The following is a 22,697-nucleotide window of genomic DNA, read 5'->3' as shown; positions in this document are numbered from 1 at the left end:
TCACTTAAGTACTTGATCATGCAAAGTGATCTTCATGAACATTGTTTCACTAGTTATCCTAAGTGTAGCTAATATGTTTTAGTGACTCACATCCACCATCTACATGTATTCACTCATGGTCATATGCATATATATAAGGAAACATAAAATAACAAGCATGTTTTATATGTTTCAATTGTAAATGCTTATCTATGAATGCTCGATGCTCATGCTCATGCAATGCGAGTCAAATTATGCAAGCTTAACACCTAGGGTGCTACAATCCATTAAGCAGGAGCAAGCAGTTCATGAATCTTCCCCTATTGAGCAATTGGTCCTAGTATTTCCTATGCCAAGCAGTGATTAGCAAGAGCCTTTTATCAAGTACTTGACCACTGCAGATGTACCAGGCTGACAACACCGAGATGGAATGCCTAATTCGCCACAGCAAGCATTACATGCTAGTCGATGGGGAAGAAGGAGTGGCATTGCTTCAAGAAATCCACGCTGGATCCTGTGACAACCATGTAGCCTCTTGAAGTCTGGTCGGCAAAGCTTTCTGAGTAGGTTTCTATTGACCATCAGTAGTCACAGACACTGAAATGCTCTTTCGACGGTGTGACGGATGCCAATTTTTCACCAAAAAGAATCCACTTTCTAGCTTAGGCTTTTTAGATGATTCTTGCCTCTTGGTCATTCGCATGCTAGGGACTAGACATGATTGGGCCATTTAAGAATGCCCTTGGTGGATTCTGATAGGTTTATGTCCCTATTGATAAATTCTCTAAGTGGATCGAGTACAAGCCGCTCATCTAGTCTATAGCGAAGAAAGCAGCAGAACTCTTCAACGACATCATCCATAGGTTTGGGCTGCCAAATAGTATCATCATCGACCTTGGTTCTAGATTTACCCGCAGCGACTTCTAGGATTTCTATGAGGATCGGTGCATATCCGTTAAGTATGTATCGGTCGCACACCCTATGACTAAGGGCCAGGTTGAGCGAGTGAACGACATGATTTTACACGCCCTAAAGAAGAGGTTTATGAGAAGGATCAGAAACATCTGGGCAAATGGCTCAAAGAACTACTAGCTATGATCTGGGGACTAAGGACCCTAGCCCAGTCGCAACACTGGAGTCTCCCCCTATTTCTTGTTGTTTGGATCAGAGGCCATGTTACTTGTCGATGTCGCTTTCCGATTACCAAGGATAAAGAACTATGATGAAGAGAACAATGATCAGGCACAACAAGACGATGTTGACCGACTTGGGGAAGAACACTTAGTCACATGTGTTCGGATGGCTAAGTACCTAGACAATCTGCATAAATACTTCAACCGCAATATCCATGAGTGATCCTTTGTTGTCGGCGACATGGTACTCTACAGGAAACAGAGACCAATGGGATGCACAAGCTATCTTCACCTTGGGAGGGTCCATACATTATCAAGGCTATGACCCAACCAGGAACCTATAGACTCTGCAATCAAGATGGCGTAGACATACCAAACTCCTAGCACATCGAACACCTTAGACGTTTCTATCCTTGAGATGTCCTACTAAGATATGTACCCCTTATGTATTTATGCATTTCAATAATGATTTTCTCCATGATGTTTTCTTCATTTGTTGTTTTCTCCATAATTTTCCTCCAATTATCTTTTGTTTTCTATAGGCTAAACATCTTTAAGATGATGACATTCTATCACCATTCGATTTGCCAACTAGCCACGTTCTCATTCATGTTATCCAAAAGTAGTCCTGTTCTCGATTTAGCACCTAAACATGCATGGGCAGTAGCGCTCAGCGTCATGGGTGGTCGACAGCGGCTCCTCAATGATACCTATATTCCTAAGCATGCACAAGAGCTAAGCTCTTTACGCCATGGGGTGTGGGATAGCCGGGGCTGATAACAAAATAAAGGACTAACAATGCATCATTAATATTAAATATTAACACTTTATACATACCAAACACTAAAGTTCCATTTACATCTTCTCAGCATACTGCCGATAAGCCTATTACATTCTAAGTTCTTATGGTTCATTGCCAGCATCGCCAAAGAGATCCATGTCGTTTGCTAGTTTGATCGCTGAATTGGACACCTCCTCCTCCAGCGCGGTGATTTGCTCGTCGCTCAGATTTTGGGCAAAGCCATCGTCCATTCGTTTGAGCTTCATCGAGGGGTAGACTAACTGGACAACCGCTAGTGCATGGCCTACGGTAGAACAAGCGATGCCATGAGCATAGTGCTTGAAGTTCTCTAGTGCTGACTTGCACCTCTCCACAATGATGTCTGGCCATGGCACTCTGTTGGGCTCCAACACCTCTTGGTCGATGAGATCCAGCATGGGTTTTATCTCATTAGAGATAGTATTCAACTTTTCTTTACTAGCCTCTAGCCAAAGCTTGAAGTCACGAAACTATGCCCTACTATTGGTTTGGATCACTGCTAGACAAGAAGGGCAATCATCTTAAACATGTTTCTCATAGAAGAGGGGTATTGACATAAGGAATAACTTATGGTTCAGTTCTTCGGCGAGTTGTTTTTCACCGTTAGAGCTTCATCTCTTTCTTTCTCTTCTAGCGCTTTGGCTTCATATGCTAGGAGAGCTTGGGTCTCTACCTCCACCTTGGCATCACGCTGCCAGGCATGCTTCGGTCTCCACTCGCTTCTTCACTTCATCATGCTCTACACCAATGAAAGATTACTACCAGCATGGGTGAATTGAGGATATGAAAGCAATACACCATGGGGACTAAGGCCTTACTTTTTGCCCGGTCTCCACCTCTAGTTGCGTCTTTTCTACTTGCAACTTCTCCTAATCGGCATGCACTTCAGCCAACATCTTCTCTAGAGTCTCCCCTAGACTCATGCAACCTCTAGTTCTCGGCAATTGATGGAGCTACCTACTTTAGCTAGCGTGCTGTGGTTCTCAGAGATCTTCATTAGCTCCTACGGCAAACAACAGTTAATTGGTGTAATCTCCAACTTCAATTGGTTGTGTAGAGTAACTTACTTCAATCTAGCCAGATACTGATGCTAGTGCCGCCCTAAGCTCCTTCACCTGGCTGCTCACCTCCTTGTCCTCCACCACCTCAATCATATCTCTGCAGCACATGAAGGTCCACAAAAGCTGAGGAGGAGGATCGCGAGTATTTGGCGCTTCATGCTCAATTTCTTAAATCACCTTAGGGGACTCCCTTGCCTACCTTTGCACCTGATCGACTTGTGGTCGGACGTAGGGGCCAAGATCCATCACTGGTGTCTGAGCTCAGGGACTGGCCCTTGGCTCTGGGCATCTGGTTGGCTCGGTAGCAACATCTTCATTTATTTGCTCCGGGTGCCCGGGGACTTCGGCTCGGGGACTAGCCTAGTTTTCGAATATTTCTCATGTTTCTTCTAGCTGTCCCAGCCCTAGCACCCTGAGCAACGATAGTCATGGCACTCGGCTAGGCATCCTGCTGAGCATCACCAATGTTGATTGGGTGAAGTTCCTCGGTCGATGCTTCCCTACAACATGATGTCGTATCATCAATACTTCCACTTTGGTTATGCTTGGACTAAGTCTGGGGTAGAGACACTTGTTGGATTGCCTGTGTGTAGCTCTGAATGGTCAGGGCTTATTAGAGCACCCTTGTCCTTCATCTGTCGGCACGAATCTTGAGAACACTAGAGGCGGCCATTTTGCTTCCAGCACTTCTGACCTCGCCACAGTGGCTCTCCTGGCTGAAGCCCCTCGTCTAGGCTCAAGGACTTCACCCTGAGTGGATCTCTGGTTGGCTGCACCTTGGGCTAGCCGGTCGGAGGCTCTAGCGGTTGGTGTTTGAGCGGTCATCCACATAGCTCATTACTGCAGCATCTCGCCTATGTATTCATCATCATCCAACCAATCTGTGATGACTTGTCAACATTTCGAAGGCTCTCTAATCGAGATTCCACCACTCTTGTGTGGTGGTGGAGTGTTTAGTTTTTTCTTCTTCACCATCTCTGTTCGGGCTAGTTGTTTCCCACGCGACAGCTACCGATGCCTAGGAGTTGTCTCCACCATGTCCTTGGATGAGGACGATGAGCTGCTCTCTAAGGAGGACTGGCTAGAGCTTGGGTTGCATAGGCATCTACACCCTTCGCCTAGGTCCCATCTGGCACATCGGAGACATACATAGCACGATCCTATCCACAAGTTTTCAAGAAGATGTTTCAACATCAACAAGATTTGACATTACAAGGACTACCAACGGTACACTCTTACCAGTGGTGGTGGATTCATGATGCTGTATGCCACTTGCTGCCCTGTGTTACTTAGTTTGGTGTTACCTAAAAAGAGCTCTAGGAGGTGAATATAGGCATCACCCTTATTTATCTTCTCAAGGGCTTCCCTAGCGGTATCTTCATCACCTGTATATTCATATGTGGGGTGGAACCTCTCCTTGCTTGGCTGGATTTGGTGTACGACAAAGTTGATGGCTACACCAACTCTATCAAGATTGTTACACATTTAACCTAGAATTTCTAGAAGCTCATCGACCTAGGTCATCTTCGAACCGATCGGTCTTGCTGACAAGTTTGCGCTTGGCACTGCTAAATGGTCTATGTCGACGGACAGGCTTGGTTCAATATTTTGGATATAGAACCACATAGCATTCCATCCCCTCAATGATGTGTTTAGAGGCACTTGTATGTATTCCTTCACCATGCCATCCCTCTATTGTAGATAAACTCTGCCAACCACTTTGGGGGACCCAGATCCAAGGAAGGGTTTGAGGCAGAAGAAATAGCGAAAGAGCTTGAAGTATGGGGTGATTCCAATGAATGCTTCACATAGATTGATGAAGAGGGAGATATAAAGAATGCTGTTGGGATGGAGATGGCAAAGATTAATGCCGTAATAGCTAAGAAGCTTCCACAAGAAAGGATGTGTAGGAATCCCAAATCCACGAATGAAATAAGCCTCGAATACAACAAGTTCATTGGTATCGGGGGTTGGGAACGATTCATCTATAGCGGGGCACCATCTTGCGGTTAGTTGATCTTGAAAGATGCCTTCGAACATCATTTATTCTAGGGTCTCCTTGGTGATGGTAGATCTGACTCACTCATGGTTGCAATAGACCATGCCAGGTACTCTCCGCCGCCTCCCTCCCTAACTTCTTTGGGCTTGAGCATCTGCGTTTATTCCCACCCTTCACCATGGATTGGATCTGATTCAATTTGGCTATGCTTAGATTCGATTGAGGTGGCACTATGGTTGTAATGCGACTGTAGCAGGGTGTGTGAAGGTGAAGCACTGACTATTTTGTGGTTGCAAGGAAGAAGACATGCTAGGAGGAATGAGGGAAGTGCACCTGCGGTGTGCGAATTCGTATGGTTCGATCCTGACCCTTCACCTTTACGGTTTTTGGGGAACCGCTCTGACTCTATTGCATCATTCGCACCCCTCCAACTTCTCTGTTAGTAGTTATTGGGTCGATTTAATGGGCCTCTAGGCATACTAAATGGCTGAGCCTGCTTTGTTAGTTTACCTCAACAATTTTGCCCTGATATAGTGCTAAGCACTCTCCAATTTCTCCATGATATAGTGCTAAGCACTCTCCTATGTTCTCCATGGCATAGTGCTAAGCACTCTCCAAATTTTGCCACGATCAAGTGCTAAGCACTCTCCAAATTTTGCCATAGGCAAGTGGTAAGCACTCTCTAAATTTTACCATGGTCAAGTGCTAAGCACTCTCCTAGGTTCTCCATGGCATAGTGCTAAGCACTCTCCAATTTCCACCCAGTATAGTGCTAAGCACTCTCCTATGTTCTCCATGGCATAGTGCTAAGCACTCTCCAATTTCTCCATGGTATAGTGCTAAGCACTCTCCATTTTCTCCACAGTTTAAGTGCTAAGCACTCTCCAATTTTCTCCAATGGTAAAGTGCTAAGCACTCTCCATTTTTTCTCTATTTTTAAGTGTTTAGCACTCTCCAAATTTTACTCCAATGTCCAATGCTAAGCACGGGGATTTTGTCCTTTTCACTTATTTCTATGATCTTGCTACAAGACGCTGCTCTATCTTATAGCAAGCTCGGGGACTAAGTGTATACACTTCACCTCACAGTGAGTATTGTTTTTCCTCTTACTAGTCTTTAGCTAAGCTAGGTGTTGGCTGTGTGCTCGGCTAAGCTGGGACTTAGTTATTTTGATTAAATGATCATTGTACTTCTTTGATCTTGACACCAGGTGCATTCTTCACCTACTATCAGGCTCGAGGACTACAATGTATACATTGCACCTTGCGGTGCATGTATCAATACTAACATCCTCCTTGACTAAGTCATGGATGATGATCATCTGACATCGCCAACAAAGCCTAAGTGTGTACACTTCACCTAAGGTGGAGAATTTTTTAAATTTTAAACATGAGCTCCTTACATCCTTCTAGCAAGCCTTACTTGAGTATGTTTGAGGCCTGTTGACTAGTTAAACTGGTCAGCACTTCATTTTGTTGATCAGATTACGAGTTAAACTGGTCGGATTACCAGTCAAATTGGTTGGCACTTCATTTTGTTGATTGGATTACCAGTTAAATTGGTTGGATTGCCATATTAATTGTCTGATTCCAAGTTAAACTGCTTAGACCTACTCAAGACAGTGTTGCTCAGTGGATACAAGGCACTCAGGGACTAGCTATGGGAGGTACAACCCATAAGATCAAGGCATATGGTGCTCGGCTTAGGTCAGCGTGCACCGCCAAGCAATCAGAAGACATCTTGGCAATGAAGGAAGATCTATTCGGATATGGTAGATATTGTATTCCTGGTAAATACTTACCATATAGCCTAGTAGATCTAGACCTAAACTGACTTGTAACCCTACCCTATAGACAATATAATGCGGGTACGAACCCCCTTGAATGCATCTCATATTCAATAAAATCCACCAAAGACATAGGATGTAGGGTATTACGTTAATCAGACGGCCTAAACCTGTCTAAATCGCTTGTCTCTGCGCTTGTGTCACCATTCGGCTCCTATTACACGCACCTCCACTGATTCATCTACTACCATGGGTATACCCCTCTATTGACTATCGACCAAATTTTGTCAATAGAAAACAAGGGTACTTTGACACTGAAACACAAAGTTCACTTCTAGGGCTTTGAAAACAGAAGTGATTAGCAACTTTGAGAATTTAATTAGTGATTAATTAACAAACAACCATCTCAACCATTAGTACCATGGAAAAGTACAAACTTTGTACTAATAAATGATACTAAAACTTGATAATTTCCCCAAAATTGAACTTAATGTGGAAATACAACACAACCAATAATGACCAAGTGCTGATTTTCAACATTTGTTTTCAAGATTGGGGCTCAAATTTTAGTGGTTGGGACTTGAATTCATGCCCCACACTTGATCCTTGTGTAAAGTACATTCTTTACACTCCAAAGTTTATTAGGGCATAATTTCAAGTGCTTTAGTGAAATTAAAAAATACAAGGTCACAAAGTACCTTGGAAGTATTTTTGGTTCTTGCTCATTACATCACACAAATGCATTGCATAACCTACTAAATTGCATTGTTTTTAGTAAATGCAAGGCTTAGTTAGCTACCATGGATGATTACATGTATGATGATGACATGATCCCATTTTAGTGATGCTTAGCACCAGGGGTTATAATTTTTTAAAGCATTTTACAACGGTCAAAGTTAGCACACTAGATTTCTAAATGCATATGGAAGAATCATGTCACCTCATGGCACTCGATAAACCGTTTAGCCAAAGATTTCCCCTCTTTATAGCATGGTTATCGATCCTAAGTCACTCACATCCTCTATGGTGTCTTGAGTGCAAAAACAAAACCTATCTTATACCTTTGCCTTGATCTTCTCGGTTTTTATTTTTCTCTTTCTTCTTTTCCAAGTTGAACTTGATCGTCTTCATTTCATGTCCACCTCCATCACCATGGACCTCATCATGCTCAATCACTTGGATTGGACCACCTTTTCTAATTCACACACTTAGATCAAAGGTTAGTCCTAGGTTTCATCAATTATCCAAAAACCAAACTAGGGCTTTCACCCCTTGCCTTTGACGCTCTAACCTCTTCGGTGATTCCCCAACCTGAGGCCACCTCTGATCGCCAGTAATTGACCCCTCCTCCAGAATAGCGCTGTCGGCGCCCTCTTGGCGGGGGATGTGGAAACGAGAGCAAAACGATAGAATAGACTGTCAGAAGCAAGCCACCTTAGCAATCACCCAACAAGCCATGAACAAGGAAAAAAACGCAAGGAGGGTGACTCACTAGGTCAGGGTGATGGCTCACCGAAAACACTATGACAATGCACTCGGTCGAGACCACAACCCCTATGCTAACTAGCCCAGCCATCCGCTCTACAATCGCATCATCTTTAAGCTCCTCCATGATTTCATGGGTCAAATCTTTGGCTCTGACGTAATCACACAGCAGATGAGCCCATCGCTTCAATGGGAGGACACGATGCTCGACCATGACTCGAAGGACTACAATGCTATCTAGACCAGCCGACACTTGGCCCTTAAGGATCTCTTGGATCTTCGTGACCTCCGCCTAGCACCTCTAATCGCATACCTAACCCTAGGAGGCCGACCTCATCGGGGGAGTGACCAAGAAGGGGAGCAAGGTGGCAAAGGCATCATTGCGGAGTAGAACCAATTCCCATTGTAAGGAAAATGGACCCTTGGCCCATTTACTTTAGATTTTGGTGTTTGATGACCAACACAACCAAATTGGACTAATGAATTTGCAAGTGTTTGTGTTGTAGTCCAACAGGGTGCAAGACGTGACTTGGACGAAGGCGACGTGATGATCCGATGATCAACACCTTAAGCAAGACCTTAGGAGCACAAGAAAAGACCCAAGAGATCAAGCAAAGTCCAAGCATGAAGATAGGAACCAAGCCATACACAAGATCACGAAGAAACGAGCTCGTAGATGCGACCGGACGCAAGGACCGGACGCTGGAAGCGTGACTGGACGCTGGACCGGTGGCTCGGCAAACAGGCGACCGGACGCAAGGACCGGACGCTGGCGGCAACCGACCGGACGCATGGCATCAGCGTCCGATCGAGTACAGAGAGGTTCCAGGTGCGCGAAACTACGACTGGACGCGTCCGGTGGCAGGCGACCGGACGCTGGCAGCGTCCGATCGGTGGTTCGCGGCTGCAACGGTCGGGACGACCGGACGCGTCCGGTCAGGACGATTCTGCGTCTGGTCAGTAGCAGAATTGCGGGAGTTCGACCCCAACGGCTACTTTCTCAGTGGGGCTTATAAATACAACCCCCAACCGGCCATTTGAGTGTGTGGAGCTGAGGAAACATACCAAGGGTATTGATACACCATTTTAGTGATCTCCACATGCATAGTGCTTAGTGTTTTATTAGGTGATTAGCATAAGTGCTTTGCGAAGTGCTTAGGTTGATTAGACCACCGCTTATGCGCTTGCTCTAGGTGTTTGCCTAGTGTTTAGTGAGGTTTGCATACCTCTTGCCACCCCGTGCTTGCGAGCACAAGTGTTGTACATCGGAGGGGCTTGAAGTCTTGCGAGATCACACCAACCGCGGTTGTGGTGTGGCCGCCACCGTGTACCAGAGGGAACAAGGCCCGCGGCATTTCGGCCGGAAGCTTGATAGTGAAGACGGCGGGGAGCATCCGGGAGAGGCTTGCCGTGAGGCACATCGGAGACCCACTTGCGCGTGGGGAAGGCCCGAGGCTATCCACGGAGTCACCCGACCGGGAGCTTGGCCCTTGCGAGGGATTCCTTGCGAGGGGCTCCAACGAGGACTAGGGGGAAGCTTGCGCGCTTCTCGATACCTCGGTAAAAATACCAGAGTCGTCGACGGGAGTTTGCATATCTCTACCTTGCTCTTTAGCTTCCGCACTTACATTGATTACTTTACTACATTTGCGGTAGAGATAGCAACACACTAGCAAAACCATAGTTGCACATCTAGATAGCTTATCTATTGCATAGGTTTTGCTAGGGTTAGAAAATGAGGCCATAGTTTAGAGTTAGAATTTTAAGTTGCCTAATTCACCCCCCCCCCCCTCTTAGGCGTCACGGTCCCTTCAATTGGTATCAGAGCCGGTTGGCTCATATTTGGACCTTTGGCTTAACCGCCGTTGAGCCAACGCTATTGTAGAGTGGTTAGGATGGATACCGCTAGGCCTCCACAATTTGATGGAACTAACTTCCTTTACTATAAAGCAAGAATGGCTTGCCACCTTGAGGCGGTTGATTTAGGTGTATGGAGAGTCACTCGTGACGGGATGAAACCCATAAAGAATCCCGAAAAGCCCACAAAGAGTGACGAAAAAGAAATGCATTTCAATGCTAGAGCTAAGAATTGCTTGTTTGAATCTTTTAGCATGGATGTGTTTAACCAAGTGTTCACCTTAAATACGGCACATGAAATTTGGTTAAAACTCCAAGAGTTCCATGACGGCACAAGTAATGTCCGTGAGCAAAAACATTGTCTAGCCAAGCAAAATTATGATTCCTTTGCTATGAATGATGATGAGCTTGTTCATGATATGTATTCTCGATTGAATCTAATCATCAATGAGATCCATTCAATCGGATTATTAAAGCTAGATGATGCGGACATCGTGAGGAAGATCATTTCCGTCCTACCACAAAAGAAATATGCAAGCATCATCACCATCCTTCACAACATGGAGAACTTGAGCACCATGACCCCGGGCATTGTCATTGGCAAGCTAGTGGCATTTGAAATGTCACGTAAGATGGGGCAAGAAGAAGCTTCTTCATCAAGCAAAGGCAAAGCTCTCGCTTGTAGTAAGAAGAAAAAGATGAAGGGCAAGAAAGTTGAGTCAAGCTCAAGCTCAAGCTCCTCAAGTGAAGAAGAAGAAGATGAGGATGATGATGATGATGAAGATTCAAGTGATGATGCTCAATCTTCCTCCTCCACCTCCGACCTTGATGAAGAATCAATCAAACTTATCAAAAAGGTGGAGAAGATGATCGTTAGGCTCAATGTCAAGGGTGTGCCCATCCAAATTCAAGACCTCGTTTTCACTAATCAAAGAAACGAGCAAAGAAAGAGGGGATGTTATGGATGCGGCGAGTTGGGGCACTTTGTGGAAGTTTGTCCAAACAAGCCCACACCCAAGACAAAGAAGAAGGCGTGCAAGAACAAAGCCCTCACAACAATAAGGTCATGGGATGATTCTTCAAGTGAAGAAGAAAACCATCACAAGAGGCAAGGGCGCAAGCACTCATCATCAAGCTCTTCTCGTGTGTGCCTTATGGCACGAGGTAATGAAAGCTCATCCTTTAGTGAGAGCGATAGTGATGATGATTTGCCTTCTTATAATACAATTGTGCAACAAAATCTTAAATATGCTAAAGTTTGCACTAGTCAACAAAAGAAGCTCAAAAATTTAAAAGAAGAGCTAGGTAGTTCACAAGAAGCATACAAAAATTTGCTTGAACAATATGAAAACTTTGCAAATCTCAATGTTGAACTATCTACTAAAATTGAGCAACTTGAGGCTAGTGCAACAACAAATGCATGCACAATCAAGGATGAGCAACTTTTAAAGAAAAATGAAAAATTAAAAAAAAGTTAGCTAGCTCACAAAATGATTATCAAAGTTTGCTTGCTAAAATGGAAATCATGTGCAAGCATTGTGATGAGCTAACAAATAAAGTTGCTAATCTTGAGGCCGTCAAAAATACCCCCACCAAGGCATCTAAAAAGAAAAGTTTGATCATTAAAAAGGATGCCTCTACTTCTTGCAATGATTTATGTTTAGACTCACCTTTGTGCAACCAAGTTTGTGTTGAGAAAGTTATTGTAGACACATGCACACAAGAGGTTGCAAAGGAGAATGAGCAACTCAAGCAAGAAGTAGCTCGCCTCACCAAGGACTTGACTCAAGTGAAAGGCAAGGCGAAGCAAACCCAACTTCATCAAGATAACACCGTCAAGGGAGTGAAGAAGCTTGATGAAGGACAAACCGTGGTTTGTTATGTGTGCCACAAGGAAGGTCACAAGTCCTATGAGTGCAAGGTGAAGAATGGGGGAGGAGCAAAGAAGAAGGAGAAAAAGCAAACAAGCAAGCTCTTCAACACCTACACCAACAAGGTGGACAAGAAGGCCTCCACACCTTATCTCTTGAAGAAGAAGAAAAATGACAAGGTGGTGGCCATCAAGGTGAACAAGCAAGCCAACAATGGGGTCAAACGCTTTTGGGTGCCAAAAGAAATCATTTCAAACATGAAGAGCACCAAGAAAGTTTGGATCCCGAAAGGGAAGTGAGAAGTCCGTCGGAATTCGGGGAATTTGGAGACTTGGCAAAGTATGGGTGCATTTAATGGGGTGCATCATGATGGACAAAGTCATTGCCAAGTAGGTTAGTGAATACTATGGACCCAAATTCCCCTTCCCATGTTAGGTAACTAGATGTCATTACTTCCAATTAGTATTCATTTCAAATGGCTTTGTCTTTCAATTGGTATACTCTTAAAGCATCTAGTTATCTTTCATGCCTAATGTTTGCATTTACATGCTCACATCTTTTGTTATGCATTCAATAGGTATATCATGTGGTAGGCTTGCTCGGTTACATTATCAACCCTTGGAGCAAACCTACATGGTTTAAAATTGTTTAGGAGCACGGCACATAGCTTGTTTTACAATTAATTATCTAATATGTGCCAAAGTCCAAATTGTAGATAATCTCTCCCAAATATCATCTTTCAAATGGTATTTTGATACTTAAATCAATGTGCACAAATGTCACAAGTATTCAACACTTGTGTGCACAAATTTAGGGGGAGCTTAATCTACAAGTTGGATGCCTTGAGACTAACACTTGTTCAAATGATATCAATTTTTTTTTTAAACTATCACATTTGTAGTAGTCTCATTGTAAGGAAATTGGAGTCCCCGGAGTTAAGCATCATTCTTTAATTGGATTCATCATGTTGATTTCATTTCATATTTACATGCTTTCTCTATGCATTATATAGATTAAACTCTCTTGAACAATAAATTGCTAACTATGCATATGCTTTGTTTTCTATCATATGTATGCATATATTTAGGGGGAGCTTATTCTATATAATATGAGAGTCAAATTTTTGTGATCCATTTCACTCTACATACAAAGGATCATGAAATTTGACCCTCCCTTGTGCTACTAATGTCTTCCTTTTCGGTGTTTGATGCCAAAGGGGGAGAATTTGAAGGACCAAAGGCAAGCATCAAGTTGATGTCTACAAGTGGTAATGGTCCGAGAAAGGGAGGAACGTGACTTATGGATTAGTCTAAGTAGTGGGAGAATTTTTTTTTAGAAAGTTAGGCTTTAAATCCATAATATCATATGGGGACATTTACAAGGGCAAGACAAGCTTTTAAGTAAAGTTTCAATTGGTATCTATCAATTAATATCATATAACCTTGCCCTTTGCATTGTATCCTAGCAAGTAGGTAGTTTTTAACTTCCAAATTCTTATTATTTGCTTGCTTTGGTCGTGTTGGCATCAATCACCAAAAAGGGGGAGATTGTAAGGAAAATGGACCCTTGGCCCATTTACTTTAGATTTTGGTGTTTGATGACCAACACAACCAAATTGGACTAATGAATTTGCAAGTGTTTGTGTTGTAGTCCAACAGGGTGCAAGATGTGACTTGGACGAAGGCGACGTGATGATCCGATGATCAACACCTTAAGCAAGACCTTAGGAGCACAAGAAAAGACCCAAGAGATCAAGCAAAGTCCAAGCATGAAGATAGGAACCAAGCCATACGCAAGATCACGAAGAAACGAGCTCGTAGACACGACCGGACGCAAGGACCGGACGCTGGAAGCGCGACCGGACGCTGGACCGGTGGCTCGGCAAATAGGCGACCGGACGCAAGGACCGGACGCTGGCGGCAACTGACCGGACGCATGGCATCAGCGTCCGATCGAGTACAGAGAGGTTCCAGGCGCGCGAAACTACGACCGGACGCGTCCGGTGGCAGGCGACCGGACGCTGGCAGCGTCCGATCGGTGGTTCGCGGCTGCAACGGTCGGGACGACCGGACGCGTCCGGTCAGGACGATTCTGCGTCCGGTCAGTAGCAGAATTGCGGGAGTTCGACCCCAACGGCTACTTTCTCAGTGGGGCTTATAAATACAACCCCCAACTAGCCATTTGAGTGTGTGGAGCTGAGGAAACATACCAAGGGTATTGATACACCATTTTAGTGATCTCCACATGCATAGTGCTTAGTGTTTTATTAGGTGATTAGCATAAGTGCTTTGCGAAGTGCTTAGGTTGATTAGACCACCACTTATGCGCTTGCTCTAGGTGTTTGCCTAGTGTTTAGTGAGGTTTGCATACCTCTTGCCACCCCGTGCTTGCGAGCACAAGTGTTGTACATCGGAGGGGCTTGAAGTCTTGCGAGATCACACCAACCGCGGTTGTGGTGTGGCCGCCACCGTGTACCAAAGGGAACAAGGCCCGCGGCATTTCGGCCGGAAGCTTGATAGTGGAGACGGCGGGGAGCATCCGAGAGAGGCTTGCCGTGAGGCACATCGGAGACCCACTTGCGCGTGGGGAAGGCCCGAGGCTATCCACGGAGTCACCCGACCGGGAGCTTGGCCCTTGCGAGGGATTCCTTGCGAGGGGCTCCAACGAGGACTAGGGGGAAGCTTGCGCGCTTCTCGATACCTCGGTAAAAATACCGGAGTCGTCGACGGGAGTTTGCATATCTCTACCTTGCTCTTTAGCTTCCGCACTTACATTGATTACTTTACTACGTTTGCGGTAGAGATAGCAACACACTAGCAAAACCATAGTTGCACATCTAGATAGCTTATCTATTGCATAGGTTTTGCTAGGGTTAGAAAATGAGGCCATAGTTTAGAGTTAGAATTTTAAGTTGCCTAATTCACCCCCCCCCCTCTTAGGCATCACGGTCCCTTCACCCATGCTAGCCAGAGTTTGAACTCCTTAATGGTAAGCATGGGTAGGAATGGGACACCCTAGAGCACATCTGGATGTTCATCCCACTCACAGGGGCCAACGCTCCATCGACAGACCCCAACACCCACCATCTCTTGACCTCAAAGATCAACCAAAATAGGTCTTTGTTGGGTTTTATCACAAGGAAGGCCTCATAGATGACCACGAACCCCACTAGCTATAGCATGCCATTGGGGGAAGGTGATGCATCTAGATGCCATTCTCTAGAAGGAACCCCTGGAAGAAATCTAACACTAGGATCCCAAACCCACGCTTGAGGAAGGCGATAAAAGACACCACCTCCCCTAGTCATGGGTTGGGGAACACCTCGCTGGTAGTGGCCCTCCATCCAATGACTTCCATCGATGGGAGAAGACCTTGCTCAATGAGCTGTAATAACCGCACCTCTATCACTATCGAAGGTACCCACTCACTCATCCTCAATGCAGGCAAGGGTGGAGGCAAATGCAGTGGCAAAGGGGGACGACGCCAGGCTATCACTCCTAGCTATGCACCTACCAGGTAAATCCTTCAAGTTCGATTCCCTCCCACTCCTCTATAGATTGCAGCGTGCAATAGTGGAAGGCAAAAATAAGGTATGAGAACATGAGCCAGAGGGGTCATATAAATAGCGGTGATCGGGGATGCAAACCGCTCCCTTGCAGGGTCCCTTTTGGGACAAGCTCCATGGTCCCTTGGTGAGCAAGCCACTATGCTGTAGCAACCAAGCGGCGTGGCGCACCATGTATTCACATGTGGATGAGCGCCATTAAGTCACGTTGTGACCAAGCAGGCAATGAGCCCCCAAGTCCATGTGCAGAGTGGCTCACTGCTACCATGACCCCATGTCATGCTTAGGAAACCCATCCTTAGGCTAGCCTTTAGACGGGTTCAAGGCCACAAAAGAGATAGGGGTAGGATGATATGGGCCCCTATAGCTCTATTCAGTGGTGTGGAACCTCACAACCATCTCCTCCTGTGTTTGAGTCGTCCGCTTCGAAGTCTCCTAGGTTGACCCCTCTAGGGGAGGCATCTTGCCTTCTGGCTGCTGCAAAAGGTGGTTGGAGACCAATGGGATAGATGGCTGAAGATTTATGGGACATCTCACATGAGTCATAGCCAAACTCGACATCGATTGGGGAAGATATTAGGTCCCACATGAATTACCCACTGACCTTGATGAGGCGCACCGCTTCGACTACATGGTTACGGTGGACAAGCCTCTCCCAGTGTAGGGCAAAACTGAAGTCACTTGCGATCAGGCACCAGAACCCCTTGAGGGTCAAGAAGGACACCAGAGGAAAAAGGAGCAGGGCCCATGTGACCCCAATGAAAACCATGGTCCAAACCACTACCATCTCCCCCCCGCTCCTTGGGTTGCCAACCCATCGACATCTTGGAATCTCATGAATTAGTGGAGGCTAGAGCCCCATTATGGAGATCATTCAGATCGGCGGCAAAAAAAGGCTAACAAAGGTGTTTCCGCAAGGAAGGTGCCCACATTTGTGTGAATTGCTCCCTGGTTGCGCTTAGCAAGAGATGATACAAAACCCACATGGTAATCCTTGGCTAACAAGGGCATCCTAGCCTATGCCGTTATTAGGACAAGCGACCATGCAACCACCACCGAGAGACCCTAGAGAAGCAAGTATGCTCAATGAAAGGGTCTCTCTAATCAAACTTCAGAATGGGTCAAGGCCAAGCCATGTACCGAAATACAAATCTAGGAATCACTGCACCGGTGACATCCACACTAAGACCTAGGAAGCCTTTCTACCATCACAAAAGAGCAGGCACCACACCAATCTTCCTCTAGCAACATGGCTCTCAAGGTGCGGGAGCATAGGGGCAAGCCTGGAGGCCGCACCAGCTCAAGGACGCCTAAGCTGGCACCCATGGGCATTCACAAGTGCCAGTGGGGCTTAGGCAGAGAGCTTCCAAATTAGGACAATCCCATCTCACTAGAGATAGGATTGCCTAATCTCCATAGAGTGTGCGCTCCACGGGCACATCCTCATCCGCTCGCAAGTTCCCTTCAAGTACCAAAGATGGAAGGAACACCGCTAGCTTCTGGGCACAACAGGAAGTCACAGGTTGGGAACCCCATAGCCCCCCCTAATCTTTCCTCCATTTTCTTGCTCCTTCAATGGGAGAATGGGGAACCACTCATCATCACCAACCATGAGTAGCTCAAACAACGGAAAAAGCTTCCACTTATAAGCCCAAAGGTGGACTAAGCAGCCTGGGATACCCTCACCACGTGGCATGCCACGGAAGGTCCCTACCAATATTAGGTGTAACACCCTAGTGTTAAGAATGCATTGGTAACTTGCATTTCATGAGCACAAGCATCAACCAAGCATTTATGAGCATGTGCATAACAAGTTTCATCTCATTCACTTTATCTTTATCACATGTGATGTTGTTTATATATGCTTGCCATTGTTTGTGGCCAATACATGAAATGGTTTTAAGGTTACAAAAACACCTTAGACATGTTTAGGATGGTACATGGAACAAGTTTGGTATTCATGACTTAGACCATAACAGCCCCCAAGTCATAGTTATTCTAGAAACTCCAATTTTCATGATCCTACTTTGACCAAAGTTAAACTATAGCATAGATTGTTTTCATGGCAGTGCACCCTTAAGCAAAGTTGTAGTACTTGACTAGAGTAACAACTTTTATTTTTGGGCCAAGAGCTAGTTTAGTGCCTAACATAGTCAAATAGAGCTCACAAGAATCAATAAAATGATGTTTTCAACTTAGAAAAATTCGCTAAGTCATGAACTAATTTATAGTTTCGATGTACCATTCTTTGAAGCTTTGCATTTTGAAAACCATGGCGAATTAGAGGAAACTTTCCAAATCAAAGTTGTAGACCTCATGTAGCTCTACAATTCTTGTTAATGAAGTTTTTACAAATAACGAACAGATTAGAAGATAGAGGTGGAGGAAATCACGCTGTCAGTCACTTATCGCAAGTCTGAACCGGCCTTTGCCGCCCGCGCCATTAGTTGACTGGCCATAGGCCATGTGCATCGCATGGAGGCCATATGCTAGCATTGGCCCGACCAGTCGGGCTAAAGGGGAGTTAAGGGTGAGGCGACATCACTGCTCCATCCATTCCTCGCTCTCTCGCCCTCACTCGCCTTCCATCTTGCTCACCAAGCAGCATCGCCACTGTCGCCATCGCCACCGTGAGCTTCACCGCACTCGCTTGCTGCCACCACAGCACCATTAACTAATCGCTCACGCCAATATCTCCGCCTCGCTCCACTCTATCACCTAGACCCGCCATTGTAGCCGCTCGAGCCTAGGTGAGGCCACATTATGAGTCGTCATCGCCATGGCCACGGTGCACCGCTGAGCATGAGCTTGCCATGGCCAGCCACAACCCATGCACCTCCACTCTCTATCTCCCTCATCTGGTCTTCACCATAGGTCCTAGAATGTATAACCACCATCCATTTAACCGCTACCGCCGCCGCCACGCGGGAACGTGCGACCGCACACCACACGCCCGTCATGGTCGCGAGCTCAAACTCACCGCCACCGACCTCAATGGCCGCCCATAGACCGCTCTGGTGCCTGGTATCATGTCGCCTAAAGCTATAGCATATTTCCCAAAGATGGAGACCCGCCTCCCACCGTTGGTTAGCTAGATGAAAAGTGCCGCCGTCGTGTGCTGTGCGCCACCACGCCGCCATGCATGTGGCCGAAGCACGCCATCGCTCCACCATGACCTAGACCTAACCCTAGATCTCTGCTAGGTTACCACGAAGCTATAGCCATGCTTGCCTGAGCATGCCATGGCTAGGGATGGTCGAAGCACCGCCACGCGCCTCCGCTGAGTCGCCATTAGCGCTGCCGCCATAGCCAACCGCCGTTAGAGGAACACGATGGAGGTAACCTCATCATTGGAGACCTCGCCGTTGGCGAGCTATTGCCGATCAAATGTCGTCCTCTATTCTGTTTTGCTGACGTGTGGGTTCCATTGACCACAGGCCCCATCTGTCAGTCTGTGTGTTTGTTTTGATTTTCCTATTTTTTCATAGATTTGAATACAAACTTCAAAAATTCATATCTAGAGCTACGAGTGTCCAAATTGAGTGAACCAAATCTTGTTGGATTCATCATGAAGTGTACTATTTGATAAAAATATGAAACATATAGTTTAGGATATTTTTCTAGGAGAATTAAATGGAGCTAGATAAGTGCTTTTAAATTGGTTTCAATCTTGTAAAATGCATAACTTCAGCTAGGAAAGTTATAAAAATGTGATTCCAACTTTTCTAACCTTGTGTTGACATGCTCTAGCTAAAAAAATACTAAACCTATAGTAAGCATGCTTGGAATGTGGTACTCCTATTAAATTTGAAATAATTGCTAGTTTCTGGTGAAAATAAATGAGGTAAAAATACATAACTAATGATCATGCAAATTTTTACATAGTGATATGGTGCTAGGATGAATGTAGGAAAAATATGTAATATGTTGTTTGACATTTTTCACTAAGCTAAACTATTTTTGCTAAAACAAGCCTATGCAAATTGTCATTTTTGTAGAGATGGCTATACTTATCCAAATGCCAAGAAATCAGTACAGTAGAAGTTTGGGGACATATGTAGACTATTGTAATTTTCTTAGAATTTATTATGCAATTTTGATATAATTTCTTTATTTCACCTTAGTGTCCAAATAAATTAATAAATGCATTTAAATAATTTATTTGGGCTTGACCATTATGTTTTCTAGAGTATGTATGATGCCTATGAACTGTTGGTACCCTTGGTTGTGCCCAAATTTGATTGCTTGTATGCATTGAAATATTAATTGCTCTACAATTCAATTATAGTGATGGTTTGAACAGTTTCGATTGTTAAGTAAATTGCATGGGTAAGATGATGTTTGTTGTGAATCTTGTCAATAACAAAGTTGTAGATAACTTACTTATCTTGCTTGTGTCAAATTTTCATGCAATAGGCTAAATTGTTTGAGAGTTATAGTTGTTAAAAGTTGGTCTCTAGAAATGCTTATTCTATGGAATTTCTCGATAGATCTAGGAAATTACTTTGTTTGACCTTGATAGACAATGAATCATCTTTTGATGACTATAATAAAGTTGTAGGGAGCTTTATAAGCTTTCTAGAAAGTCTAAGATCATAGTATTTGGTTGAGTAGAACTCCAGTTATGGCCAAAATAAATAGCTACTATTTATAGCAGGAAATGACTAAGTCAATTGTAGTTGTTTATCTTATGTGATGTTTGTGTAGATGCTGAGGCTAATTGAGATTAGTTGTTAGATGTAGGTTCTAAGTCTCTTACTGATGATGAACATCTTTACCTTAGGTTAATAGAACTTGGTGAGTGTATGTTTCTTGTATTATAGAAGAGATATGCACCTACTCAATATAGACCAATTAGAAGAAAGTTCTACATCTACCTTGCCAACGAATGTCAAACTTATTATGCACCTTGTAGATAACCATGCTCATTCATGTAAAATTTATCATATCATATCATCTCTTATGCATTCATGATACTCATTTGTGTATATGCATGCAATAGGATCCCCAGAAGGAGTGACGCTCCTTGAGTTCGAACTCGGGCATCAGGAGGAGCAACAGGCAGCCTAGGAGCAGGAAGTTTAGGCAGAAGGAGCAGTCAACTTAGAAGATCTTTTCCTAAGTGTCCTGACCACTAACCTTCCTTATTCTTGAATGGCAAGCCCCGAAGCATTATAAGCCTCCTATGTTTTTACAAATATCACTTGCGTCCTTTATGTTTGATGCATTATATTATAGTAGTTGATGGGAAACACTTGCTGCATATATTATCTTTGTCCAAACAAATATATCTTGAATCCCTTGTAGGTCTAGTATCGAATATATTCTTAGTCTTGCTTAGTTCGGTAGAAGTCAGGTGATTTCCTATCACCTAAAACATATAGGTAGATAACTGATCATGGTTGGCTATAATTGCTATCGTGGAAATAACCATGTGTTGATGAATAAAAAAGAGACATGGAGGGATTGTGATAGAGAAGCACAAGGCATGGAGGTCTTGGTGCCTATTTATCCCCATCTGTGTTGGTTAAGGACCGATTCACTATATGTCCTGATGTCATGTTGAACGCATGCCTAGCACTTAGTTGGCTAGATAAGTTGTCCGACCATGAAGCCGAGTAGCTCAATTCAGGCTGGGCCCTGATAAGTAAAAGTGCACACACTAGAGGCAGTAAGGATGTGTGGAGAGCAAGTGGCATGAGCCCAAGGGCAAGCCAGGCTTAAACTTCCTAGTAGACTAGTAGAATCTCTGAGGGTGCGGCAATGATCAGACCCACGAAGTTGGTTCCTGAGTTGTACCAAAGGTGACCCAATGTGACCCCGATGGGGGAAGTATGGGTTTGTGTTAGGAATAATTCCCCAACTGAACAGCGGCAATGTAGAGTAACTTAATGGAAACTTGATGGTTACAAATGCTTGTTAGCTTAATCAAGTGATTGCTCTAGTACAGGTGTTAATCTAGAGATGCTTACTTGAATATGTATTCAAATTGATGCTAGAGGTACTAAATCTCAAGCTAACTCCACCGATAAAGCCTTGCATACTCCACGGAGTCATATTATTTCTAGTTTATGACGGGTAAGTCTAGCTGAGTATATTCTCGTACTTAGGGTTTATTCTCTCTTGTTGCAGGTGACATAATGTGTCATTGGTATTGTAAGAACTGCCTTCATCTTGCTGTGGATGAGGACTAAACCATGGGGCATTGTACTTCTGAGTTATCCCCTTTGTTCTGCTTTTGCTGGAAATGACCGTGGTACTAGCATATTTTTGAACTAAGTGTGATGTTGATCCCAAACTACTTTGCTTCCACTATTTGAACTTGGTTTGTAATAACTATGTGAACTCCGATGTATGTGAGATACTTGTGAACTGTGATGTAACATGTGACTGGTTGTGTTGAATCATGTACGATCTAGGTTTGTATGTTGGTTTGTTTGAGATCCATCATGATTTCATCAGACTACCGTGTTTATATGGGCTCAAGTATGATAGTTTAATCGCTTCGATGATTGCGATTGTACTTGTGCTCTTATAAATTGGTCAGTTCTATTACATCAGGTACCCGCATAAGGCTAGGAAAATTGAGACCCTCGCGAAAGCAGGACCAATACAGTGTCGACATGACCAGTTGATCCCGCCTAGGTCACGGGTGTGTACCCCATCATTAGGATGACTTGACAAAGCGGATGGGGCACAATGACCTGCCGCATTGATTGTACCAGCTCACAAGGGGTCAAGCAATGAAGCTTGAGAAGGTCACGAGTGTGAACCCACGCACCAACATATACATGCATCAGCGCATTCACAATCACTTTGTGGTCGTAAAAATGCTCAGGGGCTACTGTTGGGGTTGTAACCCCAGGGTGTATCAAGGCACCAATTAGTTAGCAGGCCGCACGCCCCACAACACAATGGCTAACAAAGGCCCAAATGACCAAGGTGGAGTGGGCAAGCCAGGAAGAGTGGGCAAGGCGCTAAGGCTACGGTAATCCCTGACCTCTTCCATCCACCTTATCACATGGCACTCACGAGATGCTCGACCTCACCCTGTCATGACCCCTGAAAGGGATGGGCGGAGGTCGAGCATAGCTAGGCATGCCTGCTCTGATAGGAGTCACCTCGGTCTAGTTAAACACCA

The sequence above is a fragment of the Miscanthus floridulus genome, chromosome 15 (genome assembly GCF_019320115.1).
Source record: "Miscanthus floridulus cultivar M001 chromosome 15, ASM1932011v1, whole genome shotgun sequence".
Lineage (NCBI taxonomy): Eukaryota > Viridiplantae > Streptophyta > Magnoliopsida > Poales > Poaceae > Miscanthus > Miscanthus floridulus.
The sequence above is the reverse complement of the archived record's forward strand: the minus strand, read 5'-3'. Positions refer to the sequence as shown.